The sequence below is a fragment of the Schistocerca cancellata genome, chromosome 5 (genome assembly GCF_023864275.1).
Source record: "Schistocerca cancellata isolate TAMUIC-IGC-003103 chromosome 5, iqSchCanc2.1, whole genome shotgun sequence".
Taxonomy (NCBI): Eukaryota; Metazoa; Arthropoda; class Insecta; order Orthoptera; family Acrididae; genus Schistocerca; species Schistocerca cancellata.
The window spans coordinates 59926145-59944767 of record NC_064630.1 but is presented as its reverse complement, the minus strand read 5'-3'; the positions used below and the strand labels follow the sequence as shown (position 1 = coordinate 59944767).

Below are 18623 nucleotides of genomic sequence, written 5' to 3'. Positions count from 1 at the left end.
CTGGACGCGATCTGTTCAACAGTCATTCGGCGATCCCCCAAAACAATTATCGCCCCTATCTCGATCATGTCGTCAGACCGGCTTGTGCGAGCCCGAGGTTGTTTCGGTTTGTTGTCACACGATGTTCTGCCTTCATTAAACTGTCGCACCCACGAACGCACTTTCGACACATCCATAACCTCCATCACCACATGTCTCCTTCAACTGTCGATGAATTTCGATTGGTTTCACACCACGCAAATTCAGAAAACGAATGATTTCACGCTGTTCAAGTAAGGAAAACCGTCGCCATTTTAAGTATTTAAAACAGTTCTCATTCTCGCCGCTGGCGGTAAAATTCCATCTGCCGTACGGTGCTGCCATCTCTGGGACGTATTGACAATGAACGCGGCCTCATTTTAAAACAATGCGCATGTTTCTATCTCTTTCCAGACCGGAGAAAAAAAATCGGAGGCCTTAGAACTTGAATGCACCTCGTACAGGGCGTGCAAGCACCACAGACGCCGGCCAGGACCGCTCTGTCTTAAGGAGAGCAGTGGTAGATCGCACTGGTTACCACAACATGGATAAGGAGGCTTGTGAGCACAGACGTGTTAACAGGAACTTTTGCGAACCGGTTATTACCCGTGGAACGCCGGACATGGACATCTCTAGCCTGTCTTCCTCTCACGGCGCAGTATCAGCGTGCGCGTCTCAACTGACGGCGCCAGTGGATCACTTGGAAGACGGAATTGCGCGCCGGGGTCTTCAGTGATGAAAGCAGATTCTGTTTGTACTCAAGGTTTCGTATCCCGCCTGGAAGGCGGCGCGTGCGTCTCCTCCCGAAAACTGAAGGGTAGGCCGAATGTAGGAAGCTAGGACGAGCAGGTGAGGTGGAACTCTCGGCACTGCAGTGTGAATTAAAATCACCTTTACTTCAGCAAGAAGATGAATACATAACTTTGCACTGAGGTGAGCACGTAGGTGCGAAGCCGCACATCAAGTTACAAAGTTACAAGTAGTGATCACAGTATGAAGGCTTTCACGACCGGATGACATATCTTCTGGTAAACCTTCCGGGATGTAAGGTCGTGGTCCATGAAACTCTTCAGCTCCTAACGTTTCGTCCAGAGCTGCGCTGGACATCTTCAGAGGGGTGTTTCTCCTCCGGTGAGTCTTGCCGACGGCAAGACTCACCGGAGGAGAAACACCCCTCTGAAGATGTCCAGCGCAGCTCTGGACGAAACGTTAGGAGCTGAAGAGTTTCATGGACCACGACCTTACATCCCGGAAGGTTTACCAGAAGATATTACAAGTAGTGGTTCGCCCACTATGAAATAGAAACAATGTTGCTAGGTCGTCTCCTCGGAATCAAATGGGCTGAATCTGGAGCGGCGCTCGTAGAGCTGTTCAGCTCCGGCTAGAGGGCGCTGTCGTCGGTGTCGTAGTGCCAACCTAAGAACTTGAACCTACGCCGTAGCATCGTAGCTATCGATATCACACAAGTGATGATCGTATGCGTGAAGTAGACCTGGTTAGCGCTGTCACGAAGAGTACATTCGTCCAAGACACAAGGGCCCCGTCCCAGGCGTTACGGCCTGGGGTACCATAAGTCACAACTCTGGAGGGGCGCTAACCACCGCACGGTACGTGTAGTATGTTGTTAAGCCCGTTCTTTTGCTATTCTTGCAACGGGAAGGTCATTTGTTGTTCCAACACGACAATGCTCTCCTACACACTGTCCGCGAAACTCACCGTGCTCTGGAAGGCGCGCAGAAACTTCCCTGGTTAGCACGACCTTCGGAGTTGTTTCCAGTCGAGCACGTGTGGGGTGTAATGGCACAAGAAGTGACTCGTCAACCGATAACTCTTGCGGGGCTACGTGAACAGGTCGAACAGGCGAGGCATAACGTATCTCAGGACAGTGTTCGCCAGCTGTACGATCGACTGGATGCCAAATTCAGCGCCTGCATTGCCGCCCGTGGAGGTCACACCACGTGCTAATACGAGTGTTTCAGCATGAGTCGATACCTGGTACCCGAGAACCGCTTGTGCTATCGATCTGTAAATGTTATGACTTCGTGTACTCCATATGCACTGTTGCAACAATAAATCGGCAGTGAATTGGAAACTTCTAGAAGCGTGTACTAATTCATTTCTGGCAATGTATTTACGGCTTGCCATTACAAAATTCCGGTGGAAGTTCGGCGTGGTGTATACCACTCGTCATGTCATATATAAGTTCATGATTCAGAGTAGGATATCAGTTGGAATTTCAGATGACGCGATGATCTGTGAGGAAGTGTCATCCGGAAAAGAAGTACAATTAAGACAGCAGGTAATAATAAGTTACTATCGAACTGCTAATATCAGCGATTAGTTTTAAATCTTGAGAACAGTACAGTAATGCATCTCCAAAACGTGAAACCGAAGTAAGCACTTTGTTAAATGATTACTTGCATCTGTAAACCGAGAGTCAGGTTCTTCCGAAAGCGCTGTAAATTTTTCCGAAGAGGAGCTTTAATTTTTCAGCTGAATTGTCGTAATTCTTTCGGAGAAGCCGTAATTTTTTTCGAATTTTTCTTTCGAAGGAAGAATTACTTTTTTCTAAGAAGATTTCTAGTAATTCGAAGGAAGTTTACTAATTTCTCGCTAAAGAGTCTTTAGTTTTTCGAAGAAGAGTCTCTCTGTGTATCGAAAAATAGATTTTCTGTTTGGCGAAGTAGAGTTTTTTAGTTTGTACGAGAGCTTTTAGTTTGTAACGTAAGTCGCAGTTTTTCAAGGAAGGTATTTTTCATTTGCAAGAAGAGCTTTTTGTTTAGTTCTGAAGAAGAGTTCTTGGATGTAAATTGTAAAATGAAGAGCATGTACTTACCTTCTCCAACGGGAGAACCTGTTGGAGGCCAGGAAATGAGGTCAGAGAAGCTGGGCCGAGGGAGCCCAATTTAGCTGGCGCCGGGAGAAAAAAGATGTAGCGTTAAAATTCTCACGCGAGGTTCCCGAAGCACGCCTGTGTTGTACAGCTCGGCTCGGGTGTGTCATGTCCGAATCGTGGTGGAGGAATAAATTTTCAGTGCTCATATTGAGACGGAATGGGGAAGAGAAGTGGTAGCATGAAGTTGCTGGCCACCAGACTTTCCGTTAATGTTCTGGGTTAATTTCTAAGGTTCCACAATGTGTTACGCTGTGAGGACTTGTTGCAGTGTTAATGCTCCATCAGTCTAAAGCGAACATTAAGCTTGGTGGTTCCTTAGGTACTCTTCAGCAAAAGATGGATATGTGTCGCGGCACGGGAAATTACGCTAGCCACCCCCCACCCCCCCCGCTCGACTGTCACTCTCTCACACTCTCCGCCGCTACCTGTCTCCTTCCATCCTCCTTCCCTCCTCTCTCTCTCTCTCTCTCTCTCTCTCTTTCTCTCTCCCTCACTCTTTCTTTCTCTCTCCCTCCCTCTCTGTCTCTCTCAGTCTTTCATCGTCATCAAAATACGAACACAGCATTAAAATTCCACACACACACACACAGTACAGTCGAGTACATACATCGGATACAGAGCAAACTTCTGCCAGCACTTGTCAGAATTCGACAGCTGCAGGTACGTGGCCTATCAAGACTGCGGTTTTTCGGTCCGCCACAGAAATCACGTTTCATCGATGACGTCATCAATGATGGAATCGATTTGTTCGGTGGGGCTCACTCAGCCTCAGCGCCATGCAGGATATTAACTGCAACGTGCTACTAGCGCCGTAGAAGACAGACGTATCGTTCGCTCGGCCGTGCAAAATCGTACACCACGTCACGTACCTTGTGTCGGACTTGTTTACAGCAAGACAAATGTCCCCATGCACAGTCTGACGGTGGCTTGAGCTGTATGAACTGTCAGTTCGGGACAACACTTGCGGCTTCCCACGACGCAACAAGAGAGAGAGAGAGTCGCTCAAACGGTAGAGCGTCGAACGACAAACCTGCACACAGAGGTTTGGAACCGTGTTGTCTTTTCAGAAGATCTGTAGCTCCGAATACGGCGTTACAGTGATAATAGACGTGTGTTGAGGTTCCGAGGAGAATGGACGTTGCCATATTACATTTGCCATCGTTATAGCTGCCTAGCACCTGACTCGATGGTATGGTGTAGCACTGGACACCTCAAGTGCTTTAAGCACGTAATTTGGAGAGCGCCAACTACTTATCTGATGTGTAAAAGACGAGAGACGAGCCCTGTCTTCGCAGTGTCAGAGACATAACCTTCCAGCAAAGAGCCTTTGTTGCTGCTACTAGTGGTAGCTCTATGTTCTAAATTTCGCACTCCCTTTACGCTCCCCCCCCCCCCCCCCCCCCCCCCACACCCCTGCGAAAAAGAAATCACCTACAGACCTAGTGGTGTATACTTCACTATAACCTAACACACACATATGAAAATATTGTTGCCGGCTGGAGTGGCCGAACGGTTCTAGGCCCTAAAGTCTGGAACCGTGCGACCGCTACTGTCGCAGGTTCGAATCCTGCCTCGGACATGGATGTGTGTGACGTCCTTAGGTTAGTTAGGTTTAAGTAGTTCTAAGTCTACGGGGCTGATGACCTCAGATGTTAAATCCCATAGTGGTCAGAGCCATTTGAACCATTTTTTTCGTATTTAGTTGATGTGCTCACTTTCGTGAGCTTTCTACTAAAATTTGAATTTTATGTTAGTACGAGACTATTTGCAATTTCTGTGTTCTGGAATACTTAGATGCAGAAGCTGCGACATGGTCGCCAATTGAACAGTGACCAGATATAGAATAAATTTCCTTTACTTCACGTCTATGGACAGAAAATTTTTGTGATGAGACAACCGCTTATGGTCTATAATGACCGTCTTCAGATCTGTTTTATAAAAGCATGTCCTATGGCCCCAGTATATTAGGACACGTTTTTATAGAACAGATCTGAAGATGGTCGTTATAGACCGGAACCGGTAGTCTGATGACAAAAAATTGTGACCATAGACGTGAAGCAAAGGAAATTTACACTTACATACATACTTACGTATATTTTATCATTAATTTGTTGTACACTTCATTCCACAGCTTCTGTCTGACGAAGAAATTTCGAAACGCGTAACGCTTATTAAAGAACTGTGAGCTGAAGACTTTTCTTTATTTCAGAGTTGTGCCAGATCGTTTTAAAGCATAGACGCGAGCGCTGTCCTGTGAGTACGTGGTAGCTGGCAGACGGAATCAGTAACGGCCATCTGCTCGTTATCGTGGTGGGCACGCAGCGGTCGGAGGCTTTGAGAAACACACCGGCTGCGGATGTCAGGCGGGTTGGGGGCTAATTAGCGACCAGGTGTCCGTGATGCTACTAGCAGGGCGGGGCGGTGCGGCCGCTGATTTACCGCGCGTGTGTGGCGGGGGCGGAGGCGGAGGGTGGGTGCGTCCTCCACCGCGGCCGCGACCACGGCGGCCAGGTGCGCGCAGCTGCCGGGCGCGGGCTCCGCTCCTTTGTTTCCTCGCCAGCGGCACCCGGGCCGTCGCCCCCTCGCCGTCTCACCCCTGAAGTTGCTCGGGCTGCCGCCATTGCGCGCTCCGCAGATGGATCTCAGTTCACGCCACTGTCCAATGTACTCAGTCGCGACACTTGCTGCTGTCAAAAATTCTCCCCATCTCACTGTTGTAGCGACGCTAGCGCCCCAAGCGGTGAGCAAGCCGGCTCTCTCTTAACATCATATACGAAGTAAGATTAATATTTGTTTTCAATTCTTTTATTATTTAGAGAATAGTTGTTATGTGAGGGCTGTTCAGAAAGTAACAGACGTTTCGGTCCATCGCGGCGGTGGACGTGGCTACAGGCACCGTCTTGGTGCCATAAAGTTCCAACACTCCCAAGGGAAACCCCCCATTGCAACCTCCTCAGATTAGGTGGTCACGTGACCCAGTGGATAACCCGTCAAAAACTGAACAAAGTTCGAGCATGAAAACAGGAAGGTGTACTGAACTGTGAAAAAGGAAGCTAAATAGAAACAGTGAACGGTTCAAGAATAAGAAGTGGAGTAAACCTTAATCCGAAACAGCAACGGCGTCGTGGGTAAGCGGTCGTGGTGTTGGACTTCCAAGCGGGCGAGCTATGTTCAAAACTCCCTCGTACCATTAATTTAGTTATGTATTGTTTCACAACATTATGCTCTGCCCGTCCTGTCATTGAAATATTTGTTCTCTTTCTACAGTCTTGGCAGTTGTCATACTATACGTTCCAGAATGAGATTTTCACTCTGCAGCGGAGTGTGCGCTGATATGAAACTTCCTGGCAGATTAAAACTGTGTGCCGGACCGAGACTCGGGGCCTTTGCTTTTCGCTGGCAAGTGCTCTGCCATCTGAGCTACCCAAGCACGACTCATGAGCCGTCCTCAAGGCTTCAATTCTGCCAGTACCTCGTCTCCTATCTTCCAGACTTCACAGAAGCTCTTCTGCGAACCTTGCAGAACTAGCACGCCTGGAAGAAAGGATATTGCGAAGACATGGCTTAGCCACAGCCTGGGGGATGGTTCCAGAATGAGATTTTCACTCTGCAGCGGAGTGTGCATTGATATGAAACTGCCTGGCAGATTAAAACTGTGTGCCGGACCGAGACTCGAACTCGGGACCTTTGACTTTCGCCTGCAAGTGCTCTACTAAGCACTTGCCCGCGAAAGGCAAAGGTCCCGAGTTCGAGTCTCGATCCGGCACACAGTTTTAATCTGCCAGGAAGTTTATTCAATACGTTGTTTATAGAATACCAGTCATGTGGTAGGAATACGTTCCCGTCGCAAGTAAATGTGGTGAATAGTAAGAGCAGGTGAGATACCACGCAGACGTGACACAGAAATGAAAACGACAAATAAAACAGGTGCGAACTACGTTAAAACTAAGGAATTCAGGAGTCAAGACTTCCAAAACGGAACGCAACTTCATAAACGCTAAGAAAATATGTTTTGACAGAGCAGAGGGGAAACAGTGTGATTGTGAAACTGTTCCGTTCATCCGTTCATTTTTTGCAGCTAATGTGATAAACTTTTACGTTTTCATCATTTCCTTGGGAATGATCACACATTCATACGAACATATAGACTATACAGGGCAAGGAGGCATATCTCACTCACTCACCAGTCGAACAAAGTAGGTGCGTCGATAGGAGATTCCTATCATATGACACACCTACTGTCGCTAATGCCGTGTATGACACACCAGATGTGTTTTCCGGTGGAAGATTCGGCTGACTTGTCGCCTTATCATCAAACGTTTGCGCTTCCCATTCGAAAGCCACTTCCTTTCGGCTGATAATAATTTATGCAGCATCAGCTGTCGTTATAGGTCCCTACCTTACACCTCGCTGTTCCAAATGGACGTTAAACCACGACACAGACACAAATTTGAATCAAGTGAATACCGGAAAAAGAAAAAAAAAAGGGCTCGAGAGAGGTTTGGACATGGCTCGCCCGCTTGGCAGTCCAACACCGTAACCACTTTAACATGACACCATTTCTCTTCCCGACTGCTACACATTGCACTTCTTGTCCTTGGGCCGTTCACTGTTTCTACTTTGCTTTTTTTTACAATCCAGTATACCTTCTTCCTGCTTTCATGCTTGATGCGTGTTAAGTTTTTGGCGGTCTGTCCACTGGGCAAATGGCTCTGAGCACTATGGGACTTAACTTCTGAGGTCATCAGTCCCCTAGAACTTAGAACTACTTAAACGTAACTAACCTAAGGACATCACACACATCAATTCCCGAGGCAGGATTCGAACCTGCGACCATATGCTTTATGTGATTAGGTATCTGTTCTCAAAAAGATGCAAACCAACCGAAATTTTGTCGCGACCATTGTAATATGTACGGAAGAGGAATAATGAGTGAACGCCGAGTGAGGCAACGGTGCACTGATTTTAAAAATGGCCGTACATATGTTCACGATGAGGACCGTTGTGGTAGGCCTAGCCTTTGTATGGCAAACTGGTGATGAAAATCAAAGACAAAATTTGTGAAAATCGCTACGGGACTTTCGTAACATTTTTCCCAAATGTCACGGAGTTTGGCGTATGAAATTGTGGCAGAGAAGCTTGGTTACCATAAATTTGCTGCTAAATGGGTTGCCAAAATCCTAACGCAAGAATACAAAAAACAGACTGGCTGCAGCACTGAAGTCCCTCGAAGATTACAATAACAATAGTGACAAAGTTATCGTTCGCATGGTAATGGGGTAGGAGACTTGGTTCACCCAAGGCATGTCAGTTTTGACACAAAAAGGCAGTCGATGGAGTAGGAACACACAAATTCTGCCAAGATGCTAAGGAAGCGTCTGCAAATACTGTCAGCTAGAAAGATCATTCCTACTTTGGTTTGGAACACCAAGGGATGTCGGTTCTCTTGAACGTGACATAAAAATCAATTCAGAGTGGTATTGTCAGTCACTGACAAAGTTAAGGTGGATGGTGCAAAACAAGCGCAAATGTCTTAAGACAAGTTAATCGTCCTATAGGGTCCGAAATGCGTCGTGTATTTAATAAAATACGAAAATTTGTGACTGAAATCTTTTTGTAATACTTCCAGCCTATTGAATACAGTCACGTTTGAAGCTGCAAAATATAAATTTTTCTAAAAAATTCAAAGTCTCTTTCTTTCACGTCAACAGACGTCCACGTACTGAATCCAAATTGCATGCCGGTATAAACTAGTAGTTGCAATCGCAAGCGGCAGACTTCTATAGATACGGTATTGAAAAACTTATGCCATTTCTCTTCTTTGTTCTAAGTACAATAGAACCTCTTTCCTGTCGTCATTTCGCGTGCAGCTAGTCTGCTGTGCCAGTGGGTGTTGATCTCTCATGCCTGTTCGCATGCTATTGTTCTGTCGTCGCCCTGGATTATCGAAAACACACTCGACAGTTCCTTGGATCGTTCTCGTAGATACGGGAGAGAAGAGTCGACTCAGAATCGTTACACATTTCCTGAAAGATCAAAACTGTTTGTCGGACCAGTATTCGAAGGTGGTCTCTAGCCTTCTGTAGTTAATGCTCTCTGCGCAGGAGCGATTCAAAATTATAGAAAGTAGTCATTCAGCATATGACTGTTAAAACGTTTTACGGCGACTGCAGTTTTGACGTTTTTTCACTGTCAAGTATTCTGAAAGCAAACAGAAACCAGATAAAATAGTCAGGAGCTAAGAAAGAAGTAGCAGAACTTTCGATATAGGAGCGATTCATTTCGGTGTATACTGTGGATGTAATTTTCATTTTGATGTAAGCTAATTGCTGTTACTGTGCATACCACCTGGCCCATGGTATGCATAAGTGCGGGTATACTTATGCCATCATACATATTTGGATTCACCCAGTGAGAGTGGTTAGCACACTGGACTCGCATTCGGGAGGACGACGGTTCAATTCCGCGTCCGGCCATCCTGATTTAGGTTTTCCGTGATTTCCCTAAATCTCTTCAGGCAAATGCCGGGATGGTTCCTTTGAAAAGGGCACGGCCGACTTCCTTCCCCATCCTTCCCTAATCTGATGAGACCGATGACCTCGCTGTTTGGTCTCCTCCCCTAAAAACAACAACATATTTGGATTCAGAATGCTGTTAAAACTACATTTCAGCATGTCACGGCGTTACGATGTAGAGTGGACTTCAGCATTCCATGCAAGTATCCGTATGTTCTAGGCTTTCAAGTTCCATTAATTTATTTTTAACTGCAGCGTATTTTATTTGGTTACTTTTTGCTTCCAGAATGCCTGACAGTGACACAATGCCGACATTGACATCACACTAAATATTTTTAACAGCCATGTGCGAAATTACTGCTCTGACGAATCTACCCATACCCCCGACTCTTATAGTATCGGTTGTCCAGCACCTCTATCCATTGTTTCAAATATCTAAGGCGGGCCGCGGTGGTCGAGCCGTTGTAAGTGCTTCAGTCCGGAACCACGCTGCTGCTACGGTCGCAAGTTCGAATCCTGCCTCGGGCATGGATGTTTGTGATGTTCTTAGGTTAGTTTGGTTTAAGTAGTTCTAAGGGACTGATGACCTCAGCAGTTAAGTCCCATAGTGCTTAGAGCCATTTGAACCATTTGAAATATCTAAGTTCCCCACCATAACATGAAGAGCTAACACTCGTGGGAGGAAGATTATTATTGAGAATGACTTAATGAAAGCTCAGGATCTATTATCAGAAGAAATATCTCATTATGCAGCTAGGTGTGGCCCGTTGCGAAATTGCCTGACAGGTTAAAAGTTTGGAGACCAGTGTAAATCAACAAATGCTTAAATTTCACATCGTCGTTTACTGAGCAGGAAGAAATATATCATTGCACAACGTTGATTTTGAGTAGTTATCTTATTGGAATAACATCATATCGAATATGAACGGCCAGAATGTCTATTTCTTTTTTAAGCCGAGCCAATAACATCTTCACAATGAAACGTTCGTAAGGTGAACAGTGCATTGAAACTTCTCCTGTTCAACTTGTCTCTAACGAGTAAGCACCTGGAGGTGGGAACCTAGGTATGTGACATACGTCCACAGCAGAAAACAGAAATATTTGTCCAGAATGAAATTTTCGCTCTGCAGCGGAGTGTGCGCTGATATCTTAATCTGCCTGGTAGTTTCAGAAATATTTGTGTGTGTGGGTTGGTGCTTGCCGTAATACTGTAGCAGTATTTTAGTGTTGTGTATGAGAGTCATGAACATACTATTAGATTTAGTCTCCCTTCCTCGTTACAGCTGGATTAAAAGTCTTATGTGTGTTCGCCTGCGCCGGCCGGTGTGGCCGAGCGGTTCTAGGCGCTACAGTCTGGAACCGCGCGACCGCTACGGTCGCAAGTTCGAATCCTGCCTCGGGCATGGATGTGTGTGATGTCCTTAGGTTTGTTAGGTTTAAGTAGTTCCAAGTTCTAGGGGACTGATGACCTCAGAAGTGAAATCCCATAGTGCTCATAGCCATTTGAACCTTTTTTTTTGTGTTCGCCTGCTCTCTCTTATTCGTCACCATGGCTGTTACAATCATATTGGCCTTGGCTTGTAGGCGATAAAGGAACACACTCTTCCTAATAGAACTGCACGCCATTGCGGTACTTCGGGGAACAAAATACCTTGGCTGGGTGAAATATATTGGCGGTCTCCCGGTAACACGGCTGGTTTCATTTAAAGGCTCGTTTGTAGGCCCCGGAACAGAGTCCGTTCGCACGCAAGTGCCCGTTCGCCGCATATTTGATGCTGCAGTGCGTTCACAAGTAGGGCCATAAAGCAAGCCACGAGGCAGTATCAGTGGCGGTATAAGCTCGCCGCTAATTCCTGGGCTATCGTTCTGGTGTAACGTGTCACGTCGTTGCTGGTTCGGCCGCGAGGACCGGCCTTCCCCGAACCGAACTGCTTGTTAGTCGTCCGCAGACGGTATCTGCCCCTCCGCGGCAGAACGATGCCTACCAGCAGCCCCGCGCCCCCTGCAGCCGACCCAGCACGTGTCGCCGCGATTTACGACGTCCGATGTTTTATGTTAATTTGGACTTCGCGTAATGTCTCCGGCCGCTTGTTTACTCTGCAGTCTGCCCGTGGCTTGTCGCCAGAGATATATCGCCTTTGATGTTAGGGCTCCCCCCGAAATACCCGGCGCTTTTCTTCCTTATTTATTTTCCACTTGCCGCCGCAGTTCTCCGCCGAAAAATTTGCTCCGCTCTTTAACGGCTGTCGAGTGCCGACTGAAACCCAGACTTGCAGAAACAAACACAAGCTAAATTTTTTTCTAAACAGACTGTTTTAGAACTACAGTCAGTTTCAGATCCAGTGTTGCAGCTACGAAGTCTCTCAGTACTGCAATGCACGCGTGCAACAAACCAAGTGCACCTCTCAGTTACAAGGCTTCTTATGCTGCAAACTGAGCTTCTCCGTAAGCTTGTCTATTGTTCACTAAATGGCAGTGCGGAACTGCAGAGAAACACTCCCGGATATCGAGGAACACGGCTCCAACCTCGGCCCCCTTCTCCAAGCATCGCTAGATGGTGGCGGTGGTTAGTGTTTAACGTCCCGTCGACAACGAGGTCATTAGAGACGGAGCGCAAGCTCGGGGCATGGAAGGATTGGGAAGGAAATCGGCCGTGCCCTTTCAAAGGAACCATCCCGGCATTTGCCTGAAACGATTTAGGGAAATCACGGAAAACCTAAATCAGGATGGCTGGAGACGGGATTGAACCGTCGTCCTTCCGAATGCGAGTCCAGTGTGCTAACCACTGCGTCACCTCGCTCGGTAAGCATCGGTAGATCTCAGCGGCGAACAGAGCGAACTGAGTTTCACAAGATTTCTGTTTTCCGAATTCCTATAGAGGACATTTTTAGTATTCCAAAAAGATCATAATTTTGAACATAAACGTGTTTCAATACTCTATAACAGATTGCCGTTCGCGATGATTATTATTATTATTCCTATTATTTGTTATTGTTATTCCTATTTGACCAACTCAAGATCACGTGAAACAGCTGTTTTATGACATTTATTTATCTTCTCAGTACTTCTTAATTCGTGTTCTTAATTCTTGCTCTCTGTTGTTCTCTTCTCCATTGTGTCCGTGTCCCTCCTCTCTCATTTTGTGTTTTCTTCTGGAAACCTTTCACTTTTTGTGCCTTCTCTCTGCATTCATGTCTGTTTTACGTCTTTGCGAATTATTCTCAGCTCCTGTAGATCTTTCTCAATTTCTGCAAAACATGAAATTATCGTTTTTGATTTGCACACTCGCTAACGGTTGGAGCAATCTACACGATTTCTTTGTCTGTAAAAATTCCAGCAGGAATAATCAACTACCCCTTTGCTATCTGTCGCCATGATACGTGAAGCGTATCATCCACACTTTGCAGAAAGCAAAGCTCTCAACGCCCTTGCTATTTTCCTCACACTTGTGACTAAAGAGCTATCTGGAAATTTTAGTTCTCAAAACGCTTTTATATAATGAGGATCTCCCCACTGTGTATCGTCTGCATCGCCCAGTATGGCTTCAGCCAATCGCCGTCTCATTAGAGGTGAATTTTATTTTTCTTGACGGGTCACAGCCTAGCCCTGTTAAAGCCATCCAGCCACTTACCCACAGCCCCAACCGTATTTACATTAAAAGGAATAATGTATTGTTCTGGACTTACCCCTTCTGCGCTGAAGCTCGCTGTTCTCTTATTAAGTGAGGTTTTTCGATGCCATTAACCACCTGCTCGGTTCGTCTCCAAAATGCATTTCACTTTAACTTATTCATTCATGCCCCTGTCCATATGTTGGTAGATATTGTTTTACAATGAAATGAACACCCTCAGCTGCTTACAGGTGTTGACATACGTCAACGGGGACAGATGAAAATGTGTGCCCCGACCGGGACTCGAACCCGGGATCTCCTGCTTACATGGCAGACGCTCTATCCAGCTGAGCCACCGAGGACACAGAGGATTGCTCGACTGCAGGGATTTATCTCTGGCACGCCTCCCGCGAAACCCACATTCCCAGCGTATTGTCCCGCACTACATTCGTAGTGCCCCCGCCCATTATACTCATTACTCGCGGCGCGTTGCCGATTCCCGTAAGAGTTCGGGCACTGTTTGTGCACTCACACAGAAGAAGAAGATGGACAAGTGGTCGGTGAGCCTTAACTATATATATACTAAGATGGTATCTGTTCTTTCGGGCATGTCTGAAAGAACAGATACCATCTTAGTATATATATAGATATTGTTTTGTTAGTTTTTGGTACATGAGATTTACTGCAATTGCCTTTTTTTGATGTAATATAATTATTATTTTCTGACGATCTCATAGTGTATCATACTGTCATTATGGGTCAAGCTCTTGGAAGGTCCGACAAGGTCCGTAAAATCCGGACGCCTTACAAACAGACCTGTGTTTTTGTTTTCAGGTGGTTAGTGTTGTGGTCTTAAGTCCGAAGACTGGTCCGATGAAGCTCTCCATAGTACTCTATCCTGTGCAAGCCTCTTCATCCCCGAATAACTACTGCAACCTACATCTTTCTGAATCTGCTAATTGTATTCATCTCTTGCTCTCCTCTCCTTCTACGATTTTTACACCCCCCCCCCCCCCCCTACGCTTCCCTGCAGTACTGAACTGGTGATCCCTTGATGCCTCAGAATATGTCCTACCAACCAATCCCTTCTTCTAGTCAGGTCCTTTTCTCCCCAATTCTATTCAGTACAGCCTCATTAGTTATGTGATCTACCGATCTGATCTTGAGCATTCTTCTGTAGCACGACATTTCAAAAGTTTTTGTTCTCTGCTTGTCTAAAGTGTTCATTGTCCATGTTTCACTTCCATACTTGGTTACACTCTATACAAATACTTCCAGAAAAGACTTCCTGACACTTAAATCTGTACTCGATGTAAACAGATTTCTCTTCTTCAAAAACGTTCTTGCCATTGCCAGTCTACATTTTATAACTCACCTACTTCAAATGGCTCTGAGCACTATGGGACTTAAGTGCTGAGGTCATCAGTCCCCTAGGCCTTTTTTTCTTAAAAAAATCTTTATTACAAACCATAATAATTATACAATATTAACCCACTCCCTTATCTGATTAGTGGGTCATAATAATTATACAACTGGTACTTATATTGCAGCTAGTTACTATTTTCAGGTGAGCTACAGTTAGTATTACATACAATGGGCATTTAATGTCTAGTACCTAGGACTTATATCTATTTCTTATAACTAATTCCTATCGCCTGCAGCGTCACATGTGTGCCAGTGAGAGATATAAACCCACTTTGATAGCCTTGCTCATCGAGCTAAACCCGAAGAGCGTGCCCCTGGTACTGGGCAGGCCACGATGTTGATTCGCTGCAGTTCCCTAGCATAGTTGTCCTAAAACTAAGTCCTACAAACTAACTAGTCCTACGTCATATCCGGTGCATGCCCTTGTCGGTAGCATTGACCCCCACTCCCTCTAATTCTGGACGTGGCAGATTCCAACTATGACGTAAAGTCGGCCACTCCACGCAGAGGCGGTATGGGAATAGGGCTCTGGGCGCAATCAGTGTTGGTTGTTTCAGTTATTCAGTTCATGTCCCTCAAGTATTCTGTTAAAACTTTCCGTGATAAATCGTTGGCCAATCTATTTAGCAGCTGGAAAGTGTCTTCACGTCTAAGCAGTTGATATGTGTTATGGTTTGGAAGTCTGTCTCGAAATGCAGTCGCACATCATTGAAGAGGGGGCACTCGTAAACCACATGGTCGGGAGTACCCTCTGACACGCCACAGTCACACGCGGAAGAACTTAGAACTACTTAAACCTAACTAACCTAAGGACATCACACACATCCATGCCCGAGGCAGGATTCGAATCTGCGATCGTAGCGGTCGCGCGGTTCCAGATTGTAGCGCCTAGAACGGCTCGGCCACACGGCCGGCCCACCTACTTCAACCAAATAGCATAGCTATTGACCTGTTACCAGGTGCATTCAAGTTCTACGGCCTCCGATTTTTTTTCTAATTAACTACTCACCCGAAATCGATGAAACTGGCGTTACTTATCGACGTAATCGCCCTGCAGACGTACACATTTTTCACAACGCTGACGCCATGATTCCATGGCAGCGGCGAAGGCTTCTTTAGGAGTCTGTTTTGACCACTGGAAAAACGCTGAGGCAATAGCAGCACGGCTGGTGAATGTGCGGCCACGGAGAGTGTCTTTCATTGTTGGAAAAAGCCAAAAGTCGCTAGGAGCCAGGTCAGGTGGGTAGGGAGGATGAGGTATCAGTTCAAAGTTGTTATCACGAAGAAACTGGTGCGTAACGTTAGCTAGATGTGCGGGTGCGTTGTCTCGGTGAAACAGCAAACGCGCAGCCCTTCCCGGACGTTTGTGTTGCAGTGCAGGAAGGAATTTGTTCTTTAAAACATTTTCGTAGGATGCACCTGTTACCGTAGTGCCCTTTGATACGCAATGGGTAAGGATTACGCCCTCGCTGTCCCAGAACATGGACACCATCATTTTTTCAGCACTGGCGGTTACCCGAAATTTTTTTGGTGGCGGTGAATCTGTGTGCTTCCATTGAGCTGACTGGCGCTTTGTTTCTGGATTGAAATGTGACATCCACGTCTCATCCATTGTCACAACCGACGAAAAGAAAGTCCCATTCATGCTGTCGTTGCGCGTCAACATTGCTCGGCAACATGCCACACGGGCAGCCGTGTGCTCGTCTGTCAGCATTCGTGGCACCCACCTGGATGACAATTTTCGCATTTTCAGGTCGTCATGCAGGATTGTGTGCACAGAACCCACAGAAATGCCAACTCTGGAGGCGATCTGTTCAACAGTCATTCGGCGATCCCCCAAAACAATTCTCTCCACTTTCTCGATCATGTCGTCAGACCGGCTTGTGCGAGCCCGAGGTTGTTTCGGTTTGTTGTCACACGATGTTCTGCCTTCATTAAACTGTCGCACCCACGAACGCACTTTCGACACATCCGTAACTCCATCACCACATGTCTCTTTCAACTGTCGATGAATTTCAATTGGTTTCACACCACGCAAATTCAGAAAACGAACGATTGCACGCTGTTCAAGTAAGGAAAACGTCGCCGATTTAAGTATTTAAAACAGTTCTCATTCTCGCCGCTGGCGGTAAAATTCCATCTGCCGCACGGTGCTGCCATCTCTGGGACGTATTGACAATGAACGCGGCCTTATTTTAAAACAATGCGCATGTTTCTGTCTCTTTCCAGTCCGGAGAAAAAAATATCGGAGGCCTTAGAACTTGAATGCACCTCGTATTATGACGTGTATCTGACAATTCTTGAGAACTAGGTTGAAGTGAAAATAGACCGACCGACCGCTAGCCAGCCCGTATGACGGGCGCACTGTGCTAGCTGTCAGTCAGGTGGGGCGGGGCAGATCTGGATCAGACAAGGCCCCCCTGGACGCGCCCGGGTCGCGGCGCTTTCCACCTGGCACAGGCCGATGGGCGGCTTTCAGTCACGGCTGTGGTTTTACAGCTTAGACTTTCTTTACAGGCAGGGCTAGGGGCTAGGCTAGAGAGAGAGAGAGGGGAGCGTCGAGGGACCTGTCGATGAGCTCGCTTCAGACGGGGTATTTTACGGCGTCACGGTCCAGGTGCCACGGCATTGTCGGCTCACGCTATTAGCCGCGCCGGTAAAAAAAGTTGGCCGTCACCATTTTCTCCCGGTCCAAATTGCGGCCGCTCCACATTACGGCGGGGTGTGGCGCACATGTGTGCGAATGCGTGGAGTGAGCGCGCTCTGTTGTTTATTACCTTTTTATTCCCAATTGTGCGCGGCGACGCGAAAGTCGCGTGCCCGGCGGCTCGGCCGGCCGTTCCGGTGACCGCCTCCGGAGACGGCCGCCGCCGCCACCGCCGCCGCCGCTGAGGGGCAAGGCCGCCTCTTCCCACGGCCCCCGGCGCGCCCGGGACGCGGGAATGCAGCCGGCCGCCTCCTGTAATATATTCACCGGGCCGCCGCACCGTGTCCCGGAATTAATAAGTCATGCTTCGGCGGATTTCGTGATCACGGAAATTACGTCTGGGAACTGGTCTCCGTTGCGTGCGGGACACGTAACGCGGCGAGGGGCATCAGCTTCTTCACTCGGAAACAGCCGGAGCCTTCAACTACCTGAGGCTCCCCATTGATACGTTGCTGAATGCGTGCCTGCCGACAGGTGTGTTTGTTGCCGTGTGTTTTGAAACACAGACGTGCTCGTACAGCGACCCTCGCAAAGCTGTCCTCACACGGGACGAGTTAGCTGACGTTTACGAGAATCTGTACCAGTTTTATGACGCCACTTCGTGTTGTTTCGCGTTGAGGACGCGCTGCCTAGGGCGAAACACGAAATAAGTTCCGTAGCAACGTGCTACGAGAAGGTGAACCAATAAGAGCCGAGAATGCTCTACATGTCACAAACAGGAGACGCAATATTAGATTTCATCTATTTCCAGTTGAAGCCCATGTTTGGTGGGTTTCAAATCGTAACTTACGTCGTATGGATATGTGCGGTTTCAAAGCAATGTCACATTGAGAGCCTCTCGAAAAAGCGTCGTTATCCCTATGATTTATTGTGATAAAATGGCTGGAAACGTCATATTGGTGGCTAAAGAATTTTTTTCTTTAGTTATTTTCATATTACAACTTGCATGCTATGGAAGTGTGTCGTTTTACGGCGACTGGAAATTGAAGGTTAATTAAAAATGCATTGGATTCGCTATAATTAAATGTCAATTAATAGCATATAAGCTATTAAAGACGTCAGAAGATCTTAACATAAAATACAAGGTCTAACGTAACACAAGTTCAGCGTAGCAGTGTGGACAGGGATGCCGAGTTACGGAGTAAAACGCAATAAATGCGCTGCCTGCTGTAGCCTAAATTATTTTTATGACCTTCATCTGTTTCCTTAAAAGTTTTCGCATTTTTTTGTTAATTTGAAAGGAATATTTTTTGCAATATTTCGTGTTATGTAAATTTAAGTGTCCTCACTCTCAGGAGTGACTTCGTTTTTTTTTTATTTTATTATAATTTCGCAAGTGGATTTACAAAAAAAAATGGAAAGGGGAACTCTTACATAAAAAGGGATCAAAGGGGAACCGAAAAAACACAGTAAATGAAGGTAATGGGAGATAAAATATTCACTGATACGGGG

The 18623-nt window shown here is 46.6% G+C and overlaps 1 protein-coding gene and 1 non-coding gene across 2 annotated transcripts in view; one reads left to right on the top strand and one right to left on the bottom strand.

Annotated features, from left to right (window-relative positions):
* The window catches only part of LOC126188364 (puratrophin-1-like), a 1249514-nt gene that overhangs the window by 497154 nt on the left and 733737 nt on the right, over positions 1-18623 (top strand). The window lies entirely within an intron of this gene.
* Positions 13328-13401, bottom strand: Trnat-ugu (transfer RNA threonine (anticodon UGU)). The gene has a single exon. It is a non-coding gene; the product is annotated as a tRNA-Thr (tRNA).